The sequence below is a fragment of the Ursus maritimus genome, unplaced genomic scaffold (assembly GCF_017311325.1).
Source record: "Ursus maritimus isolate PB19 unplaced genomic scaffold, ASM1731132v1 scaffold_11, whole genome shotgun sequence".
Taxonomy (NCBI): Eukaryota; Metazoa; Chordata; class Mammalia; order Carnivora; family Ursidae; genus Ursus; species Ursus maritimus.
Genome location: NW_024423453.1, coordinates 42,939,264 through 42,946,418, shown reverse-complemented (window position 1 = coordinate 42,946,418; position 7,155 = coordinate 42,939,264).

Genomic DNA, 7,155 nt, shown 5'->3' with positions numbered 1-7,155 from the left:
GAGCCCGGGGTCTGAGGTCCGCCCCGCCAGCCACCCGGGCTCCAGCAATTTCAACAAGCCTGGCCACAAAACACGGTTTAACATAACAAAAAATTATTTAAAACAAAACAAAACACGGTTTAGCGTTGCCGGCTCGGCTCCTTTCCTCTGCTTTTGGGGTTTGTGCCAATGATTTTAAGATCTTCCCCGCATTCCCCACTCCCTTCCAAATTCTGAGCTTGAGAAGGAAAAATCCAACAAGACAGATATGGCAGCCCCCAACTTCTCTTCTTCTCTTCCAAGGAGGTGGAGAACTGTATCCAGGGCAGCTTTGTTTCTCCAGCCAGGTCTGTGAAGAACCTGGTTTTCCGATACTTAAAAGTACCATCTGAGCAAGGCCTGCTGGGAACACAGATCGGCACGCACGTTCTTACATAATAAGTATGAGAGGGACGCAAAGGAAGTAGCAGAAGGTGTTTATAACCATTTAATTTTCGGTGGACAGAAAGAGGAGCTAGTCTCCTTTTTATACTTAAGATTTGAGCCATTTTGTTTCCATTCATGCACTTATCATTCCTTCAAGTCCCATGGTGCTGGTTCGTCTTCTAGATTGAATTTAACAAAGCAAGAGTTTAAGTTAGGAGTAAAATTTTATAATAAAAGGAAGAAAACAGAGACCAGACCTTTCTTTGTTACTGAATAATTATATTAATATAAAGTTTATGGATCTGAGAAGTTACGTGACTGACAGTAAAGTAGTTAACATTTACTGAGTTCTTACTATTTATCAGAAGCTGTTCTAAGAGCTTGATTTTATAACAAAAATGGGTTCTTATAAGGTGCTTTTAATGTTTTCTATTTGTTAACACATTAAATAAAGCAACCTTATGTGATGGATAATGTAAGTATCCCCATTTTACGGCTGAGACGTAGAGAAGGTCACACAGCTAGAAGTAAGCTGTAAGCTGGAAATTAAATCCAGCTAACCTGGCTCCAGTGTCCATACTCGCAGCGGTTATGGGTTATGTTTTACTGCCTCTGTTAGAAAAGAATTAACTATGATCTCCTTTAATCCTCAACACAAACCCACAGGGGGCCTGGGGGGGGGGGTCCTGTTATTGTCTCTCTCCATCTTACAGACAAGGAGACTTAGGCCCAGAGTGGCTAAATAGTTTTCCAGGATAACAGAGCTAGTGCGTGGCACAGGTGAGAGGGTGATAGTCTAATCCTTAACCAAACCACAGGAGGGGAGATGCTATTTTCATACACTCAACCATACAGAGGGAGAAGGAATTACCAAGCAACTTTTATTACCTTCCAATACTGAGCCCCTGGGCTTTAGGCTCAGTTCCTCTGCGTCCTTTTTCAGGACTAACTTGGCTGCAATGTCTCTCCAAGTCGCTCCGCCATTGCTGTATTCCGTTATCAAGGTCAAGAGCATAGGGGTCCTTGACCAGACTCAGAGGAAGACTATTAGCCATTTTGCCTACTGCCGGAACAACTCTTCCCCGAGGAGGGATAGCATATTTAAAGTACCTACACACTGTGAGCTTTCACCCCTTTTGTGGCCAGCCCTCCAGGACACTTTGGGAAGGGACAATTAGGTGCCTCAGTACCTCCAAGCCCTACCTGGGAAACACTGTTGCCTTGTGCAGGGGTCCAAGAGCAATCAAAGAGGAGGCACAGAGGATGTATAGTACACGACCGTACAAACAACTTGATTTCTTTCAGTTTTTGAAATTCATTTCTTTCTCCCTTTGGAGGCAAGGCCTATCTTGCCTAGTATAGTGAGTCGGAGGGATCTGGGGCTGATCGAGGAAGCAGATGAGACCATGAGGCGGGAGTAACACACAGCAAGCTTTATTCGGGCAACACATTGACAGGTTTGCAAGCGGGAAGTGGGGAAGGGAGTCCGACACAGTATAGGGTCATTGGATGCTATGACAGCACAGGGCTTCCTCCCAGAACAGTAGGAAGGTAAGGGAAGTCCTGGGGAAGAGGATGATGGGAGAGGGGACTTACAGGTCTAGGTGAGGCTGCTCAGCAGCCCCCTGGGAGTTTCTGACCTGGGAACTCCAAAGGGCAGCAGCTGAGTAGAGGTCTTAAACAGCTACAAGGTTTATCTTGTCTGTGGCTAGCAGACGCTGGACGCAGTTTCTCGGCATATGCAAAGCAGGCCAGTTCTAAATAAGTTTTAAAATATGCTTATTTGAGCTGTATTTAAAACAACTGAATATGTTTTGTGTTTTGTTTTGAGAGAGAAAGAGAACACACACAGGCGGGGGTGGGGGGAGGGGCAGAGCCAGAGGAAGAGAGAGAATCTTAAGCAAGCTCCACACCAGCACGGAGTCCAATGCAGGGCTCACACTTAGGACCCTGAGATCATGACCTGAGCGAAATTAAGAGTCAAACGCTTAACCGACTGAGCCACCCAGGCATCCCACTGAATATGTTCTAAATATGAAAATTTGGTTTTGGTGCCCATAGGCTTTTGAGTTCGTGGGTCCCAGCCTGTTCTAAAGAAATCAGCAAACTAGGGGCCAATATCAGGGGCCACCTTTGGCTTCTTTATGGAACATGCTAAAACAAGGATCTTAGGAAGTACAACCTAACACACATCTAGAATCCACAGCTCTGCCGGGCCCAGACTGATAAAAAGAGGCTCCCAGGCACGTTGCACACCCCAATTCTGAGTTCAGCTTTCTGACCTGAGAGCCCATTGCAGCCTAAGGGTGAAACCAGTTCACCAGCAGGTGGCTCTGTTGCATTACGTATCAGAGAGGCTGCCTCTTTCCACATAGAACCTTAAAATACAGCGTATTCCCAAGTTCCTTGTATTCTGGCCTCTAGCCCTATGTAGGCCCTATGTAATCCGGGATATCTATAATGTCATATGCCGTATTAAACCTATTCACTATTCAATCCAACAGATTTGCCCAAGCCCCTCCGGAAATTCAATACAATTAGACTAATTTCACAAGATATGCCAATGAACAAAAGCAATTTACTAGGCAGGCTACCTGCTTCTGACTCCATGGAACATGAAATAAGCAAAATGACTACCCCACTACTCATTCTGTATTATTGGACATATTCTCCAACAGCGAAGATTCTGTCTCTTACATTGTTGATTATTCTCTACCTCGAAAGCACCCTGAGGCCCAGATAAATAGGTGAACTTAAGTGCACGGGATTTCATTCTAGAGATCTGAAAGTCTGGCATGTCTGTAGGATTGGGGCATGAGACAGGGATGGAGACTTTCTTCCATTCTCTGTTCTGTTAGCCTGAAATTCAGGTCCAACTTCTATCCTCAAGCCCCTTCATTTTCATACCATATTTTCTTCTTGGAAACTCTTCACTCTCTCTCATTGACTCAGCATCAGGTCTCATTCCCAAAGCTCTGTCTCTAGCATTCCGACACCATTACCTATTAGAGGTCTCACTACCGCTCAAACTTAAAATGCTGGAGATTGGACTCATCTCTCCCCGCTAAACCAGTTCCTCCTTCTCATTTTCCTCCATTTACGTTAGTGGTCACACCATCTGTCTCATTCCTCAGCGTTATTATCTGTGGCCCTTTCCTCCCCATCTCTTCCTTCCAACTCAACTCTTCCCTGAGTCCTTTCTAGTGTATTTTTGTAGCGTGTTTGAATCTCTCCAAATTGTTTCTTGAACATCAGCTGTGTGCAAGGGCTTCTGGAACATGTAAGGCATTGGACTTGGCGGCAGCCTGCTGTTCATTCTTCTGGCAGCATCGAGGTAATTCTCATAAAGCAATATGTAGCCATAAATCGAATTACCGAAAGTCTGATTTTGAACTTAAATAGAAGAAACTCATACCTTTTGGGGTTTTTTAGAATTCTTTTTGCAACAAGAAATGATTCCAGTGGGACTTTGGTAGAAAACATAATAAAGAGGAATTATATGAGCTTTGAAATTGCTGAGCAGAAATCAGGCCACCTTATGTAAAGCAGGTGTGATTATTCCTCAGCACAGCGTGCAAAGCTGGTTCTATGTTCCTGAGCAGAGCAATCAGCTAGGGAAGTTTGTTAATAAAATGCACATTCCCTGGGGTCCACACCTGGATACTCTGTTCAGTAGATCTGGAAAAGGGCTGAGGAATCTGCATTTTTAAATAAAATACAACAGAAATCTGAGGAGCTTTTTAAAGAAATCGTCATGTAGAAGAAAGTCTAAGTACTTAAAACAGAAATAAAATATTGTCCTGACATCATTAAATTGCTTTATACCACTACTCTTAAATCAATCACCTAATTTGTGTCATATGATCCCATAATTCTCTCTCAATAGCTGACTGTTTGCTAAAATTCTATCTTTAGAAGTTCATATCTTTGGTTTCTAGTTTTACCTCAGGTTTAAATTTCCATCTTGGTAGAAGTGACACTTCCATCTGGATCAGTCATTCACACCTTACCACATATGTGTTTATCAGAGCCTGTTCTGGGGAGAACAGAAAACAGGTAGGGATTCCTGAAAGGAGAAAGAAGGTACCACAACACACCCAAGGAGGGCAAGGTGCTGGGGCCAAGATGGGAGGCACCGATATGATTCTTCAAAGCACACAGAGATGTGGCGTTCTGAGGCACAATTGCAAATTGTGGTTGAGATGTGGCGGGGGGGGGGAGGGTACCCTAAGACCTAGCAAGAGTTTCTGAAATGTTGGCTATGACCCCTCTTATTGGTGCTAGCTTGGGGCATAGTTGGGTAAGCTGGGCTAAAGTGTGGGACCAGGACAGACAAGTCTAAAGGAAGGGGCAGATAAAGGTCATTTGGCTTTCTTTACCACACACATGAACCCTACACCTGTGTGCGGTAGACAGTTTTCTTAAGTTAGTGCAAATGCCTGACAGAGCTCCAACACACAATGCTTGGTCAATTCCCTTATTTTCCCACCTCCTACTATTTTATTTAACTTTGTTAAGGTTGTACTGTTGCTCAGGACCCCCCGAGCAGCTTCTAGGCCAGTGGGAGTAGCTCAGAGGCCTTTGCATAGCCTTCTCTCCTTACACCTCATAGACTGGATCAGGAGAAGCAGTGACCAGTGGAAATTCTTCCAGTGCTGTGGCACTGGCACTTGTCCAACCTGCTTTAATGGACATCATTCCAACCTGGATTGGTTTCCAAGTGTTTTATAGTTTTGCTTTTGTTTTCCAAAAATAAAACACATGCGAGGTCTCCTTTGGTCAAAAAGTCACAGAGAATGTGTCTCTTCTGGCCTGATGTCTCTCAAATGAGGTCACAGAAGAACCACTGTGGTTTGTCCGGGGGACAGCTACTGTCCACCAGCGCTATTTCTGATCCAGCCTGTGGGGTCTGATTTCGTGGCTACAACTGTGAACACATTTTGCTCTGGGACAGAGGCTTTCAAGGCTGGGGTAATTTGTCTTTCCTTCTCTTGACTAATCTTCTAAACCCCTTAATATTCATATGCTTTCCCTCAAACTGTACTTTAACATTATTCACTAAACATGTATTTATTTGTATTTATTGAGGAAGTGCATTGTTATAGCAGATAAAAATCCTTACTTTCATGGGGCTTACATAAAATTTATTTTCATTAATTTATTATTACATGACTTAATATTGTTTTTAAAATTTTATGGGATTGCGATACCTTAATCCAATTTAGATTTGGCTGATAAGCTACATTGGGCATATTTTTGTGGAGAAGCTTAAATACAAGGCTGAGAGGTTTGTATTCTCTTGGATAGGAGGTAGAGTGTCCTAGAAGGTTTTCGATGAAGAGAATGACATGATCGGAGTTCCCTCACAGGATACCAGACATGACAGTAGGATGTCGATGGACTTCATCATGTTTCACGGGGTTCCTTTACTTTATTCTCACTCTGTCATTTCCCTGGGCTGGGCAAATCTCTCACAACCCCAAACCAAGAAATTACGAATGTTAGCTTAACTACTCACCCTGCAGATACCTGGGAGGCCTGCAGGGAGCAATGATGAGCCAGCTACAAGCTTTGCAACTAGCTCCGCCCCAAACCCAGCAAACCTGGCCTTACCACAAATGGCTTCCCAGGCCACCCCGTCCCAACTGGCCCGGGCTCCGCCTCTCTGGTTCCCTTGCCCTTCTTTATTTTTTTTTTGCAGACTTTGTCACTACTGGATATTATATAATATATTGCTTATTGCCTCTTTCTCTCCACTGGAGTGTAAACTTCTTGACAGCAGACTGTTTTGTTCATTGCACTGAACAAGGACGGCCTGGCAAATGGTCCATGCTCAATAAACATTTAGTCTGAGCGGCCAGTGGAGGAACATCGCGGGACAGTGTGCGTTAATTCTCTAACCAAATTTTGGGGTGCATATTTGATTAAGCGTTACTTTGAGAATTTTCCTAGCATAATTCTATACAATAACTGTGTCAGAGCCAGAGGCAGCTTACCATATCAGGAAGATAAGAGGAGTGTGAGGGCACGGCCTTCCATACCCATTAGGAGATGATGCAGTATTCGATATTGATGAAGTGCTACTGGGGAAATTGACCTAAAAAAGCATATTGGGTGAGATCCGGAAGTATTGATATGAGACTATCAGGTAGCTCCCCAACCGAGAGGGATGCATGAGTAAACAATTGGTTTCCAGGATCTCGGTAAATGGAATTTCCTTTGTGTTGTTTATAAAAGATGAAACACAGTGTTCTGAATTTTGACTGATTTTGTTTCTTTATGGATGAGCTTTTCCTAGTTATCCCTGAAGACAGGTCATTTTTCAGTAACCTACTGGCACAGTAATTATCAACCAAGAATGTAGTTTACACTCTGGTCTTCCTTGCAAAACATTCAGTAAATATTTGGGCTTTTGCAAATCGTATCTTTGTTTATCAGGGGAAGGTCACTGTTCTACCACTCAAGGTAAAGTATACACAGCAATCTACGTTTAAAGAAGGGTAATGTATGTCACCTTTCATGGATGAAGCCAGGTCCTTCAAATGTCAATACAAAGTTAACTCTTTATAGACAGCGTATTCTGTATGGGCCTAACTTCGAATTGAAAGGGCTATACTGCAATCCCATTCAGGTAGTAAACTAACCCCAGTAGTTAGAATTTAAAACAGAGACACAAGTCTAATCAGTATTTTCTTACTCTCATTCAAGATTGAAGGTCAGAGCAAATGCGGGCATTAAGCAAGACAAGAT